This window comes from Mauremys mutica, chromosome 4 (assembly GCF_020497125.1).
Source record: "Mauremys mutica isolate MM-2020 ecotype Southern chromosome 4, ASM2049712v1, whole genome shotgun sequence".
Taxonomy (NCBI): Eukaryota; Metazoa; Chordata; order Testudines; family Geoemydidae; genus Mauremys; species Mauremys mutica.
Genome location: NC_059075.1, coordinates 96,260,075 through 96,275,986, shown reverse-complemented (window position 1 = coordinate 96,275,986; position 15,912 = coordinate 96,260,075).

The following is a 15,912-nucleotide window of genomic DNA, read 5'->3' as shown; positions in this document are numbered from 1 at the left end:
CAGCCTTTCCCAGAAAGAGAGGGAACTCCCTACCTCTTCTAGAGCTTTCACTTTCTTCTTTCACAAACACCTAGCTCCTCCACAGCTGGGCCTAATAAAAAATCAAACCTGACACCCTCCAGGTGCAGCAAGGTGAGCTAATTGACTTCTGTTAACCTTCTGTTCACCTGTGCAAGGTGGACTCCATCAGAGTCTATTAGCATTACTTCTTCATCAGCCACAGGGGTCTCAGTATACAGGTAGAAGGTACTCCTGGGGGTGCCTTCACTACACTCTCATCCTCTCCTGCTCCATGCAGGGCAACAGACAGGAAAAAGAACCTAACTAGCTGGCAGTGCTGCAAATTTACCATACTGGTGCCCAGGGTAAGGAGCACATTAAGCGGCTCAAGACTGAGTACAGGGAAACTGGAGACCATGACTGCACCTCAGGTAATGTGCTGGCTTTGTGCCTGTTATATGAAGCTGAGCTCAGAGCCAACAGTGATGCATGATTACCAGGTTAGCTGGGATGATGCCCTGCTGGTCCCAGAATGTAGCCTGGGGGGAACCAACAGTAGGCTCCGAGTGAGGACAATGAAGTGACACTGTTGCTGAAATCAGTCCCAGAGGCAGGACCGGCTCTAGGCACCAGAAAAGCAAGCACCTGCTTGGGGCAGCACATTTCCAGGGGCGGTATAGTACCGCTGTATCGCTAGGACCCGAGAGGAGCTGGGCTTAGTCCCGGCAGCAGGAAGTGACTCAGCCACTGCGGTGACTCTGGCTCCCAGGCTCCTGGAGAGACCCCTGAGCCCCGGCGGCTGGTGCTGGTAGCCCGGAGCTCTGGCTGCAGCCAGGAGAAGGGAATCTCCAGCAGGGCCCTTCCCGCTGCTCCCCAGGAGCCTCTCCCAGGGCAGAGCCCCCAGCCTGGTCAGGGCCCCTGCCCCCACTTGGAGGGAAGGTAAGAGAGACCTGCCCCTCCACCCCTGCCATGTCACACCCGGGCTGCAGAGGGAGGGTTTGGCCCCAGGCTGCCCCCAGTGGAGCTGGTTGCGATTCCCTGCCCTGGGCCTGGGAAAGCTCCCGCCAGCCCCCGTTGTGTGCGGGACGGGGGGAGCCAGCCCGTGCCATGCAGCCCCAAGCACTCAGGAGACAGACCCCCAAATCATGAGTGTGTCTGAAAATAATAAATTGGAAGCAGTGTGTGCGAGGGCTGGATATTTGTGGTTAAAGAATTCCGCTCTGGCTGCTGGGTGGGGCAGCCCCTCACCCCCTCCTGCCCCATGGGGGAGCTGCCCTTGTATCGCTCCCTCTCATTCTCCTCAGTTCCTACTCTGTTTCTCTCCCTTCCCAAGCCAGTCTGCTCTTGCTCTCAGTCTCCCCACTTTATTGCAGCCCTGTTCCCATCTGCCCCATAAATTTTCCCTCATTTCCCTGCATTGCCCCATTCTCCCTTCAGCGCCCCCATCCCCTTCACCCCCTCCTACATTCCTGTGTCCCCCCTTATCTGCACCCCCTCCCCTCTTCAGCCCCCTCCCACTCCCCCCCTCGGATATGTCTATGGTTATGTTCTGCATAACTTTGCTGGTCAAATTCTCTGTTTTCATTTTTTTTAATTTTAAACAGTCAAAAAACAAAACAAAAAAATTGCAAAGTGCAAACGTGTAAAAGCCAAAAAAAAGGGGGGGGGGAATGTTTTTGCTTGGGGTGGCAAAAAACCTAGAGCCGGCTTTGCCAGAGGAGCAGCAGCACATCCTGTGGCCATACTCAGAGGAGCTTACTGAGGTGCCCCACTGCCCCCGAGGAGTTGCCCATGGTGGAACCAACAGAAGCCACCACACTGCCTGGTAAGTTGCTGGTTCCATTTTAATCGTTATTAATATAGAAGTGGAAGGGATTTCCATTCTACGAACCAGTTAGGGTGACCAGATGTCTCAATTTTATAGGGACAGTCCTGATATCCAGGGTTGTCTTATATAGGCGCCAATTCCCCCCCATCCTGATTTTGCAGACTTGCTAGCTAGTCACCCTGAACCACTGCAGAAGTTATGAGGAGAAGCCCTGGCTAGCAGTATGCATCCACTAATGGCAGATACACGCCAATGGCTCGGCACTCCCACAACAAAACACTCAAAATGGCAACTGGGAAATACAAACAGTAAAAACACCTTGAAAGTGAAGTTTTACCGGAAAGGCTCAGATTTTTGCTACAGTATTCCTGTTTCTTAAAAACAAAAACTTTCCAGTGCTATGCCTGTCAGCATGCTGCTCTGTAACCACTCAGGGGTGTAACACTCCACATGGAAACAGTGCACTGAGGGATGGAGAGTCTGGAAGTCTGTTCCATTTACAAATCTAGTCCATTTTAGTTAAATGTACTCCAGGGGTGACAGACATTTGTGCCAAATTCAACTAGCATTTGAAATGGTGTCCAGGAATGTGTCCAGGAATGTGGGGTTAAGGAGGCTGGCAATGGAGTTCTGGGTGTTGACTGCATGCAGTCATCATGAGCTAAGCCACGTGGAAGCTAACACAGCATCCCATTAATTCCGCCATGAATACTGACCTAATCCCATGTGCAGCTAGATACAAACTTTTTCTGAAGCAGGAATTCCAGATAGGTAGTTACATTTTGGGGACAGGTGTATTTTCTGGTGCTACCGCACTACCTGCTCAGTCACTATATATTTGAATGCTGCTGGTTTCCCGTCAGCTGCTTGTAAAAATCTCTCTTTGCCAGTTAAGCACCTCAAGTACCATTATGTCCTCCAAAATGTGGAAGGCCTGAAGTGATAGAAACAGCTTTTGTAGCACATCCACTAACTGCCCACCTTCCCAGGTAGTTCCATTTTTGGGGCGGGGGGAGGGAGGGAAGAAGCAGCTTTGAATTTTTGAACTTACCATTGTCTTCACTTTTCACTACCATTAACCAGGCTGTATCCAGGGAGGTTCTGTGGTCTGAAGCATCTGTCTCACAATATAGCAAGTTCAGTTTGGAAAAAGTAACATTTTAGTCCTTGAAAAGCCACAAGGATTTTTTGGGCTCCTGCATTGTGCTATTTGAGACAATAACTTTGTGTCTTGTCCTAGTCCAGACCCCTGGACCTCAACAGGCTGCAGCATCGGTACCGACTGGAGCACCCACGGGGAAAAAAATAGTGGGTGCTCAGCACCTACTGGCAGCCACGTGGGTCAGTGCCTCACCCTTCCTCCCCAGTATCTTCCACCCACTGGCAGGCCCCGATCAGCTCCTCCTCCTCCCTCCCAGTGCCTCCTGCCGGCTGTGATCAGCTGTTCAGCAGTGTGCAGGAGGGGAGATGGGGAGGAGCGAGGGCAGGGCCTGGGGCGCTGAGGAATTTGGCACCTATGGGGTGCACAGTACCTGCACAGCTTGCCCACACTGCAGCAGAAGGCTGCACCAACATAGCTTCACAGCCCAGTCCAAGAGGAAGCTTTTCCGTGATGAACTTACGGTTGAAGTTTTAGATAGGGCCAATGAGCAGGTCTAGGACCAAAGGCAGAGGGACTTACCGCTAGAAGAAAGGCAAGAAGAAAGGCTCAGGCTGGCTGCACAGCTTGAGGAGAGGGTTGCAGCATGGAGCAGGAAATCGCTTCACAGTTCCTGGAACAGGAACAGTGACAAAGGGAAGAGAACAGAGCTCAGCAGGAAACTGTTTGACAGCTGCTGTCACTAATGGCTGCAAGAGTACTGGCTCCTGCTGTATCACCCACACCACAACCTGAGTCCCCTCTCCAGTACCCTGTGATGTAGTCCAGAAACAGCATGGAAAACTCCATTGCTCAGTGGCCTGTTTAATCAGGCCCCATGAGCAGCTGAGAAGGATGTGTTGGCAGGCTGTTCAAACTAACTGTAATGCGAATGGGGGGCAGTGCACCAGGCTCAGAGAGCTAGAGCAGCCACATTTTATGCAGGCAATAGAGAGCCTGGGATATGATTGGTTTGACTTGGGTCTGCGTGCTGCCTGGGGGTGCCTGAGACCCAGGTTCACGTGTGGGAATGAAAATTCTTAACATAGGTTTAATAATCAGTGTAGATGCTCAAGCTCTGGGTTCTCTAACTCAGGGTCTGCTGACTCAAGTAACACTAACCCTGGGCTTACATTGCAATGTAGATATACCCATAGAAAAGTGGGTCTGTGGGGAAGTGTACTGTTTCTTTAAAATCTTCAACAGGAAGCCAGGAAAAGGGGCTGGATATGGAAAGTTTTGGTAGAAGATCTGCAGCCAACACATTGAGAGAGCAGCTGTAGAATAATACTGTCTTGGAATGATAAATATTAAGAAAAACAATTGCAATTCTTTGTCATTGCTGCAAGACCCATTTTTCACTCTAGCTCACTTTAGTTCAAACTGGCACCAGGATTTCGGAACTGGAAGTATGAAAATAATCAAGGTGAATATGCAGTTCTGCTGGGCTTCAGGAAACAGTTACACCACATGCTAAGTGTACAAAACAGACCAAGAGCATAAATGATCATCCAAATGAACATTCACTAGACAGAAAAATAACACGTTTATTTCACAGGAGGTGGGTGAATGGTGACTGTCCATTAATCCTTGGCATTTTTCCCCATTTCCTGATCTAACTCTATAATATTTTAAGTAGCAAGTGAAATATGGTGATTTATTTGTCCTTTCCAGCTAGGAGGAGGAGCAAATGGCTACTTTTTTAACTGCTAATAGTTGATCAAGAAAGCTGTGGAGCAAGAGACCCTTGTTCATTACGTAGATACTTTTATCGTGCCCAGCCTTTGAAAGACTGAATTTATTGCTCAGATTTGAGGCACAAATATCAGTGGACTCCACCAAGAGTTTTTGCTAGTCTATATTGTCCATGCAGTATGTATAGCGTGTCAGAAGCAAACACTAGCTGCTTTTTGGAACATAAATCATGGATCCCAGTTTTTAAACATGGAGGTCTAAATAGGACATTCAGATCTAGTAACTGGGACACTCAGAGCAAATAAATGCTTGTGTTACACAAGCAAGTGCCCATTCACTGTCCTAGTGAATTAAGGCATCCATTTGAGAAGTGGGCCTGCAATATGGAATTGTCTAGTTTCCTCTCCCTCTTGTGTACCAGTGAAGATGCTATCTAGATAGGTTCTCCCACCAATGTAGGTACTCCACCTCCCACCAGAGGCAAAAGGAGAATTCTCCTGTCAACCTAGCACAGCTGTCTACTAGCATAGGCCTGCACAACATGCGGCCCACGTGAGCTCACTGTGCGGCCCGCGGGCAAGCGATGGGGTAGGGCTGCTGGGTTTGCCCCCTGCCTCACAACCCCGCGTGCACACGCTGTGCTCCAACCACCCTAACGGCCAGAACCGCACGTATCTCCCGCTCCCCCTGCATGGCTTACAGAGGGTGCATCGCTTCCAGGGCCCGCTAAGGCGGGAAGTGCTGTGCATGAGGCACAGCCAGTAAGTGCTGAGTGAGGGGAGGGGCGCCCGGCCTCCATAGTGATTGGAGGTGGGAGGGTTGAACTATCTGTGGGCAGCCAGGATATCCCCAAGGGGGGGAGGGGTGTGTGTGTGTGGCATCTGCCCTGCCCTGCCCCAACTGCTGCCCCCTTCCCTGGTCCAGGGATCTTCCCCGGCTCCTATCACACTGCCCACTTCCATGCCCCCCGGGCTCCCTGTGTTTGTGTGTTGGACAGTTACATCTAATCCTGTCACACTGCCCCCCTTTCATGTCCCCTTAGTTCATAGCTCCAAAAAATCCCTTCAAACTGTCCCCCTTTTCCCCTCCCCTTATTTCATGGGGGGGATGACGAGCCAGGCAGGCCGTGGCGGCGAGGCTTTATATTTGGGGGTGGGGGGGGTTGTTTCCGTGGGGCCAGGCAGTGCTGGGGCAGGAGATGTGTTTCCGGGGGCTGGACAGCATGGAGGTGTAGGGGTGTGTTTTGGCAGGGCCGAGGGGGGTTCATTCCTCAGCTGTTTTCTTTGGAGTAATATGGCCCTCTCCGCTTTGAGTTGTGCAGGCCTGACCTAGCACTTTCTACCCCAGGGTTTAGGTCATTTTAACTGTGTCACTTAGGAGCGTGGATTTTTCACACCCCGTAGTGGTGCAGATATACCAGCATAATTTCCTAGTGTAGTTCAGACCTTAGATGGGCATATTTCACCAGAAGGAAGACAGCTATTCAAAAGTCAACTGCAAAATGACAATGCTGGCAGAACAGTATAAAGGAAGGAAGAATAATATGTAAAGAAACAGTCAGGGAGTTGGCTTCATGATTTGTTTCACTTTTGGTTCCTGAAGCAGAACTGTTTGGTTATTTTATAGTTTAGTGTAAAACAAAATATATGGCTACATAAAGTCAGGGTGAAAGTCAGACCATGGGACGCTAATGTGACGTCTGGCAAAAGTGAACTTCTGTCCCAGAGCAACCCCAGGAAATTCTTTCAGTTGTATTTTTTTTAAGCTTGTTTTTAATATTTGCCTGTACTGGAGCTGATGTAATTTCCACAATGTCTGTCTATGCTCCAAAATAAAACAAAAATCTAGCAGAAGTGAGTCATCTGCTGACTTTAAGGCATTATAGTATATAGATACATACACAATACAAGCAATCTTCTGGGCATACAGTTTGCACTCTTACACACAGTACTTGCCAGTGTATTTTGTAATGCACAAATCTCAGATATAAAATGCTACCATTCAGAGTGAATGCCCATTGGCTCTACATTCAGAAGCATTTCACCCTTCCACAGAAGTCAGCTTGGGGACATTTACCTTCATGTTTCTGTAACATAACAATGGGCCTTCCTATTGACTGTCAGTCTAGAGCTCCATTTTGCCCCCCATCTCTCCTTCCCCAGAAGCAGCCAGGTAGGATGGAGGGAATGTGGTATTTAAGAATGTTTACTGATGCCACTGGGGTGATGAATACAAAAATCCAAATCCATCTAGGAAAATCTCAGTTTGGTTGGGAATAAGCATGAGAAGGGCTTTCCCCTGTTTAAGCAGAAGGCTTTCCTCTACCTCTTTGTGGAATAGCTCAGTGATGACAAGAGACATTTCAGAGTCTTTATAATCAGTAGCTTCTCTTTTCCTCACACAAATCACTCTGTATCTCAAATTGGACAGCATGTGGCATGTCTGCTCTCAGTTTAAGAGGTGGGTTCTAGCTAAGTAACTTTTCCAAAATTATGGCGTTAAAAACAAATCTATAAGGTAAATTTGTATGTATCCAAGCGGAAGCCAGATCTTCAGGCCAAGCCAAGCTGATCATGATGGGGTCAAGACACCTTTCCACTCACCTGATGCTGGGGATGCCTAGAGGACAATTCAGCCCCCTGCATAACTTAGGGCAGCCTTTGGGTCTCTGAGCATTAAGTGCTCAGTGCCTGTGAAAATAAGTTCTTAAAAAGGTACAGAAAATGTCAGCAAACTCAGTGGAATAAAAATCATGGAAGTCCAGGAAATTCTGCTATAAACATGTATCAAAAGCAGCAGCTTCCAGTGATAAGCATATCACAAACCTCTATGGAGTTTGATCATTTAGTGCATCATGCTTTAGATTCTTCATCTCAAGGAAATTTTCTGCATCAGGGGAAGCGATCCTGGTCCTATCAAACAGCTGCAAGATTTTTTAGCTGTCTCTGAAGAAAGAATTTCCCCCTATCATTTCAAGTGCATCCAGTTTCTAAAATAATAAAATGGAATAAAGACAGTCTCTAGAGCCCAGCACAGTACTCAGGGAGAGATGCTACAAAGAAAAAGGTTATGGCCACAATCCTACAACAGTTTGTGTGAGCAGATTTCCATGCCTGTGCAAGGCACCAATGGGTGTCTGTGTCGGTGCAGGAGGCCACCCGCCTTAAAATAAAGTGGTGCCCTTAAACCTTGAAAAGTGACCATAATCAGGCAGTGGCAGATTAATGATTTTGCCATCCCTAGGCCCTGAAAGGATTGCTGCCCCCACCCCCATATGAAGTTGTTTTTTTACAAATTCATTTGAATTAAAATGAATCTAAATATCATTAAAATTGAACATTTACAAGTTTTTATTATAAATAAAATTACAAGTACAGCAGACCCTCGCCTGAATGTGCGTCTATAGCGTGATTTTACTTATAGTGCAGGACCACACATAGATCCAAAACTGAGAACCACTTAATTTCTTCCTTCCGGTCATCATATTAACATTTAGGATTCTCACGAGTATGTTTACTAAATGGCATCACGCCATCATTGGTGGTTTCAATATGCGCTATGATTGGTAGAATCACAGCATCACTGATGCCATGATTACAAAAAAATGCTGCTATTATAAGTTTACTGCCCCTGAAAATTTGCTGCCCTAGGCTTAGGCCTTGCCGGCCTAGGCAATAATACGCTGCTGTAATCCAGCAGTCCGCCTGAAGTCACCCAGAATGATGGATACAGGTTCCTGTGACCATTTTAAAGATTTAATTCCTCTAGGTTTCAGTTAAAACATACTTTAGCCTAAGAAAATGTTATTTGCTTTCATTGGGTTTGTTAACTTTGTTTTTAATACATCTCCCTAGCTCTGATGGTCTGGCATTTAAAGTGATAGCAATACATCTATAATTTCACATATCTCACACTCTTTCTAAGAAGAATCATGGATAAGCAGCCATATAATGGCAAGACATAATTCCACCAGGGGAGTTTGGCAAAATAAACCATGAGAATGAAACCCTAGGAAAGTCATTATAGTGAAGAGTAAGTCAGTATTTCTACAATAAATCCAGATTTACAGTAGGTCACTCCAAATTGCAGTATGTTCCAACTTGTTACAACAGACAGCTTATATGTAAAATCCCTACACACACAAAAACAGTATGAAGTAAAATCAGTTGAGTGAGTACAGGAGGTTATACAACTAGGATTTGTAACCATTTCAAGATTTGAGGGTTTTTTGGTCCAATCCCTTCCTGAAAAAACTTTTTAAGTGGTAAAACATGAAGTGACAGTCTATACACGTCTCTAAGCAGATGGTCAAGGCATCTGTACTGCTTTAAACTTGCTTAACAATTTTAACAGGTTCACTTGATAGATATGCATTCTTCTCTCCCCTTTGGCATACTAATTTCATGATTCATTGCAATGGTTTTAACTCGGAGCTTCACAGACATGCCACAACTTGACATATATACAATTTACACTTACTAATAGAAGTAGTAAAAGAACTTGTGTTCCATTATACTTACCCAGGTTTGGTTTTGGCCTGAAATTATACTAGCATTAAAACGTATGTTTTGCTACCAAGTGAGAGGTATCTCTACAAAACTGTATTTTGTTTCTCCTTTTAAAAGGATATGATTTCTGGGGGATGGTTTAGGAAGCATAGAAGGGTGTCTTGTCTTGAAGTTTGCCATAGACACGTACTTGAAAGATGAAGTCCTCTGGACTGTCTTCTTATATGCATCTCTTATTTGGTTTGGACAGCACATAGCACTAAAGGGCCTCAATTCTAACTGAGCATTTAGACACATTAATAAACTGGACCAAATTCTCTGCTGGTGTAAATAGGTGCAGCTCCATTGACTCTTGTGGAGATGGGCCAGTAGAAAGTTTAGGCCAATGTTTATCCACAGTATGTGTTGGATGCAAATTTCCCTAATAAGTTTAAGGTTTACCATGACTCAGTTTCCACGCAACCACTCCTTTCCTGGAGAAAGTAAATAAGGAAGTGTTATTTACTCCTCATAACACAAGAACTAGGGGTCACCAAATGAAATTAATAGTCAGCAGGTTTAAAACAAACAGAAGTATTTCTTCATACAACACACAGTCAATCTGTGGAACTCTTTGCCAGGGGATGTTGCGAAGGCCAAGACTGTAACAGGGTTCAAAAGAGAACTAGATAAATTCATGGAGGATAGGTCCATCAATGGCTATTAGCCAGCATGGGCAGGGGGGATGTCTCTAGCCTCTGTTTCCCAGAAGCTGGGAATGGGCAACAGGAGATGGATCACTTGATTACCATTCCCTCTGGGGCACCTGGCACTGGCTGCTGTCAGAAGACAGGATATTGGGCTAGACAGACCTTTGGTCAACCCAGTATGGCCGTTCTTATGTTCATGGGTCAAAGGCTACATGGTGTTATCAATACATGCATATACACACTTGTATTCTATACTCTAGCAATAATACAGTTTAAGGGTTAGCCAAAATACTCTCAACAAGATCAAGCCTGGGAGACACCTTCCCAACATGGTATGACTCCAAAGGCATAAGGAAAAGCTCCAACAAAGGAACATATACCATATATATACCATGACAAGTGATGTCATTGCTGATTATTGGACTTAGAAAAATACAGCCCTAAACGGCTTCAGCTTTCTTCAAGGTTTTTTCCCCTTCTGACTTTGCTCTATTTTTCCCTACCTACTGGACTAAGCACTTTTAAACCGTTAGTTTCTGTACCTGGTGCCCAATTAACCATGCCTTCTTTATTTCTATTTCTTAGCTCAACCTTAAATAAAAGAAACTCTGGTATTTCCAGGGTCACTACAAATGAAACACAAAATCCTTTTTCATGAGTTTATTCTTTTTGATCACATGCTTTGGGTCTATTACTTGTACAAAAATCCAAACCAAATTTAAAACCATAGTTCATTCAAATTTAATGGAGGGTTTTATTCTGACAGTTGGAATAAGGAATCATTCATCAATCAAGTTAAATTATTCAAATGATCTTTATGGCTCTTAACGTACTAGAAAGGTCATTCTTCTTGCCCTTTGCTCTGTTACTCAGACCCTGTGGGTATATCCACTCCCCTTATTTATTATTATTATTGAACAGCATGTCCACATTTGTCTCTCACGTGTGAAATGCACTGACTTCAGTGGAATAATTCCTCATTTACACTATGGTGAAAGAAGAATCAGGCCCATGGTGTTTGGAAAAAGGAAAGTCTGCTTCCTAAATGTCCGTATTTGGAGAACCCAGACACTTCAGGCTGGAATATGGAGATCCTTGTTTTAATGATAAGCATATGAAAAGGAGATTTGTACCTTGGCCACTGGAATGACCTCAGCATGCAAAGTTCTCCTTTCTCTACTCAATCTTAGCATGTCTTCTTACTCACCTTCTTTTAAGATCTGATCCAAAGCCCACTCAAGTCAGTGAATAGATTCCCCTTTACTTCAATGGGCTTTGGATCAGCCCTATAAAGCACCATTTGGATTTATGGTCTATATATTGTTTGTTCAGAATGCCCTGAAGTCAGACTCAGTGTTTTGATGCACATTGCATTATTTTTCAGCAGCCATGCCAAACTATGCTCTTTGGGAAAGCTGAAAGCCAAGTGCATCTATGGTTATTTATCTATCTAGTTTCATTGGAATTTATCCTTTTTTTCCAGCTCACGTTTCCTCCATCATAATTCTAATTCACCTGCCTTCCTGTCAGGATATGCATCTTAGATATTAAGGATGGCAAAAGACCAATTAGGTCATCTAGTCCATCTGGCTGACCATGTTTGCTTGTTACCTAAAGCACATTTTCCAGTGCTTTATCTAAGTTGTTGTTCTGATACTAAGTGTAGGGAACAAGAGAAATATTTAATAAAAGGGAAATGCCTATTTCCACCATCACCTTGATGGATCAGTCCATCAGCCCTCAGAGAGAGTGCTGATCACAACACGTCCTTTGCATTGTTCTAGCCAGTCCTTCAACCACCTGCTAGCCAGGCTGTCAGTGGCACCAGACACCGGATTAACATAGCAACGTAGCCCAGAACCCCTGAGGGATCGACCAGCCTCAGCCTCCCAAATAGCTGGGATTGCAGGCGCATGCCACCACACCCTTCCATCATCACCATCTTTTGTGGGCATATAATTAAAATGGACACACACACACACAGAGCAGAATTCCCGATTTAAACATGATAAACTGAATATTTCCCTCACTGTCCTCAATTCAAAGTTACAACCCAGTATTACAGCACTATCAGACAGTAGCATACAAGCCTTCAGTTTTAGTGTATGTAGACTAATATCTGATTTAAGCATTTTGAAAAGATTAAAATAGCATTTAGTGATTTATACAGAGTTAACATCATTGCTTTGGACTCTGATTTTGCAATAAAATGTGCATAAGAAACTTAGACCTGAGTGACGTGGTTGGCCAAACATAACAAAAGTAAGTATTGCTAAGAAATGCTTAAAGCAGCTTTTTTTGTGTAGGCAAAGGGTTATCAGGATAACAGCTATATATTTGTCCTAGCCACTACCTCATTTTTAGGCTATTTTCCCCAGTGTGATAATTTCCTCATTGTCATAGAATGTGCAGAAGTGACAGAATGTAGAACCTTTAAATATAATTCATGATTTATTCATCAAGACATTCAAGTCTGGAGCTAAAGCAGAAGCTGGCCTAACAATTCCTTGTCACATGACAGCAGGAGATATCTGTTTAATGTTAGTAATAACAAATTGCAACATATACTCCCTAGCCAGGAACCTTCACTATAACAACTCCAAGACCAAGATGTTTAGTCATTGATGCCCAATGACCTATACGAACATGCTGGAATCCCTAACTGGACAAGAGTATCCCTTGGGGCAGAACAGGGGAATCACTGATCCCCACAAAAGATCCTAACCATGTGGAGAAAAGATACCATGTACCAACAGGATACCTGAAGCTGTATCCTGCTCCAGTCCCTGGACTGCTCACGCAGAAAAGGAGTAGTGAAGAGTGCTGACAGTGATCAAGTCAAGCCTAAAAAGCAACCAAGGCACAGGTAAATGTCAGACTTGGGTTCTAGATGGTCGGGCCTAGGGGTTGGAGCCAGCCATAGAATCAGGACCAGACCAAAGGCAGTGCTGGGGACAGTCTGTGGGTTAGAACCCAGCTCAGAATGTGTAGGCTAGCCAAATCAGGATCAACGTCAGAGTCCAGAAGCAGGCTGAAGGTCAAAGCCAGGCTGGAGTCAGTCCAAGGGGTTGGGGGACAGGAGGCAGATGCAGTGCTGGAGCAAGATTGCAGTAGGGCACGATCAAGGCTGGGGCAGGAACAGGAACTGGATCAAGGGCAGGCTGGAAGTTTAAGGAGTCTAACATTGAGGCAGCAGAAAGGTTCCTGGTGGGGTAGTGCTGTTGCACAGACTGGCTTGCAGCTCTGGTAGAGTCAGTGAAACACCTGTGCTTGGGGGGGGGGGGGTTGATGGACCCCTGGGGTACAACTTGGAACTGTGGGATTGCTGTGTCCCCTTAACAATCCAGCCTGAGCTGTTTCTCATGTTGCTTTGCTAGTAACAAGCAGCAAACCCCTCCAGGAGCTGTGATCACTCAGTCAACAACATGTAGGGACACACCCGGCTAAGTTGCATGAATGCTCTCTAAGCCATTCATGAATTATACAGAGGGAGACACTAGCAAATCCCTCCAGCCCACAGCCTTGCACCCCCAGAAATGTACCATCTTACACTGCTCAAGACCTTCTTTTGAACAATGCAAGCCCATTAATTAGTCACTTCATCAAAGGATAGTGGACATACACCAGCCTTCGTAATCTGAGCAGATTCCCCAAGCACTTTAGAGAAACTCACTGGTAAGGATAAAACATTAGAACAAGTTTATTAACTACAAAAGGATAGATTTCAAGTGATAGGCATAACGGCCAGAGATAGTTGTGTAACCCCTTTGCGGTTTAGAGAGCATGACCCCTTTAAATCTTTTTCCCGGGGGGAGAGGGAGAGTAAGAAAAAAGGAGGGAAACTCCAGGGGGTGGGTCTGGAGCTCCAGGGAGGGAGAGGAGAGGAGAGCCGAGCCGAGCCGGCAGGCCCTGGGAGGAGGAAGCAGGGAGAACCTGCCTGAGGAGGACAGGCCCGATCGGGGACAGCCCAGGACAGGAGCCAGGAGCAGCCCTGTGCAGGGGGGAAATCGCCCAAGAAGGACAGGCCGGAGCTGGATCCAGTATCATGGCTGCCCAGAGCTGCGTGGGGCTGAGAGTACTGGGGCTTGTGACTTTGCATTGGGAACAAGGAGGGAGGCTGTAGCTAGTTAAGGGGGGGAGGGGGTCGCTCTGTGTGGCTTTGCACAGAGCGGCAGAAGAGGGCACCGGAGGGGTTTGCTGGGGAGAGTTCACTGGCGCTGAAGACAACCAGGAGCCCCCCAAGATTCATCACCAGACTGGAACTTTGCTCAGGACTCCTGAACTCTGTGTGCAGACACATTGCTCCGTGTCTGCCCTGTCAGACTGTGCTACCACTGGGCCTGTGGGGCCTTGGTTTGGATGCAGCCCTGTTTTATTGCTCCCCTCATATTTTCTCTTGTTGTATTTCTCCTCTCATCCCTCTGTAAATAAATACTTCCCTTTGTTATATCCATTATACTTTTCCTGGGGGTGCGTGTGTTCACTCTGTGGGGGTTGGAACAGGTGCCCCTGGGGTGGAAGGGATTTCTCCTGCTGCATTCCTGCGTGCGCTGTCTCTTGGCCAGAGCTGCCTGCAGAGCAGACTCTATCTTGGCCACGAGGGCGCTAAAGTTACAGTTGCATAAGAAATAAAAGTAAATACATTCTAAATCCTAAACTTTCAGATTCAGTAAGATTTTAATCGAACCACTTCTCACCCCACTGGATGTTGCAGGCAGCTTACAGTTCTATAAAGCCTTAAGAATTTTTTTTAGCTTCCTCAGCATGATTTGATCACTAATTGTGGTAGTTGGCAAGCTAGAAAAATCAAACCATTGACTTGCTGCTTGATATTATAGTTGGAATACAATTTGACTGTTGTAATGTCTTGTAAATACAGTCAGGAAAACTAAGTTCACCTAAAAACATTTTCCCTTAAACTTGTTTTATAACTGCCTGGTTAATCTTAATAAATTTAAGACACAAACTGGTTTGTTTCCCTAATCTTCAATTCACATAAGTTATCCTATGTGGGTAAAAAAAGGTAAAATCCTCAGTCATTCCTGACCCCCAACATATGGTGTAAGATACAGGCCAACCCACAGACTATCCATACTGAAACAAAACCAGGGGATCTGCTTCTCCATTGCCTTGCACTGTCATTCATACCTGTGCTATCACCAGGGTGAAGGAGTGGAAAAGTTCTCATTTGGTACTTTTTCCACATCCACTTTCACCAGAGCGGACTCCACAAAGTCAAAGACACTGTAGAATTATGGCCAGTAAGTCTACAGAAAAGCAGAGTTTTGGAATTCAGTACATCTTTAAGACAGTGATTGTTTTATTTTAAATACAAGTTTGCTTATGATGAGAAATTCATGCGTAGGCACTACTTTGTTAAGTCTGTGGCCCTCCCATAACTGCCAAAGGCATTTTGTATTGCTAACATGGTGTTGCTTGGCAAAATGCATAAATAGAACAGGATTTTGCAAAAATGAAAACTACTGAAAGAGAAGGAGTAGCTGATATTTAGATCCTATTTCAGGCTTGAACAGATACATGATTGACATATTTGCTCACTCAATTCACAAAACAACATTTCTGTATGGAAAGTAAAGTACTTTACTGCATCCAGCTGACAATTAGAGATTTGGTATTCTACCCAGATTCACTTGCAAATTACTGGTCTCCTATCAGAATGCTTTTGCTCATCTACAGTGTTAGGATCCAGCCCTCTGCTTTGCCATGGCTACAGAGACTTTGAATGCAGTGAACATCTACATTTCAGAGAGAGAAGCAGGACCTAGGGAGCTCATGCACAAGTCCCACACACCTTGTGCTCCATAGTATCCCCACTATGCAGTGTATTTTGGTGAGTGGAGCAGAAGTGGACCAGGGAGGGGTATCTACATAGATCCACCTGTCAAACCTTCTTACAGAGAACAAACAATAAGGCCAGAAACCCTGGGACAAACTCATCCCTGGAGGTCAATGGAGTAATACTAAGGCTAAGAGAATCTCTTAGTTCAGGGGAGTTTGTAAAAACCTTTTATACTGGTGGATTCACATCCCTTG